This window comes from Colobus angolensis, unplaced genomic scaffold (genome assembly GCF_000951035.1).
Source record: "Colobus angolensis palliatus isolate OR3802 unplaced genomic scaffold, Cang.pa_1.0 Scaffold262, whole genome shotgun sequence".
Classification (NCBI taxonomy): Eukaryota; Metazoa; Chordata; class Mammalia; order Primates; family Cercopithecidae; genus Colobus; species Colobus angolensis.
Window position 1 is genome coordinate 1,973,436 of NW_012115844.1, and position 622 is coordinate 1,974,057.

At 36.0% G+C, this 622-nt stretch overlaps 1 protein-coding gene across 4 annotated transcripts in view; it reads left to right on the forward strand.

Moving 5' to 3' along the window:
• RAB28 (RAB28, member RAS oncogene family) overlaps nucleotides 1-622 on the forward strand; it is a 131,269-nt gene that overhangs the window by 78,300 nt on the left and 52,347 nt on the right. The gene's annotated exons all lie outside the window — the stretch shown is intronic.

The following is a 622-nucleotide window of genomic DNA, read 5'->3' on the forward strand; positions in this document are numbered from 1 at the left end:
CTCAGTTTCAGAGCCTGTTATTGGTCTATGCAGAGATTCAACTTCTTCCTGGTTTAGTCTTGGGAGGGTGTATATTTCCAGGAGTTTATCCATTTCTTGTAGATTTTCTAGTTTATTTGCGTAGAGTTGTTTATAGTATTCTCTGATGGTAATTTGCATTTCTGTGGGATTGGTGGTGATATCCCCTTTATCGTTTTTTATTGCATCTGTTTGACTCTTCTCTCTTTTCTTTTTTGTTAGTCTTGCTAGCGGTTTATCAATTTTGTGGATCTTTTGAAAAAACCAGCTCCTGGGTTCATTGATTTTTTTGAAGGGTTTTTTGTGTCTCCATCTCCTTCAGTTCTGCTTTCATCTTAGTTATTTCTTGCCTTCTGCTTGCTTTTGAATTTGTTTGCTCTTGCTTCTCTCATTCTTTTAATTGTGATGTTAGGTACTGATTTTAGATCTTTTCTGCTTTCTCTTGTGGGCATTTAGTGCTATAAATTTCCCTCTACACACTGGTTTAAATGTGTCCCAGAGATTCTGGTATGTTGCATCTTTGTTCTCATTGGTTTCAAAGAACATCTTATTTCTGCCTTCATTTCATTATTTACCCAGTAGTCATTTAGGAGCAGATTGTTCA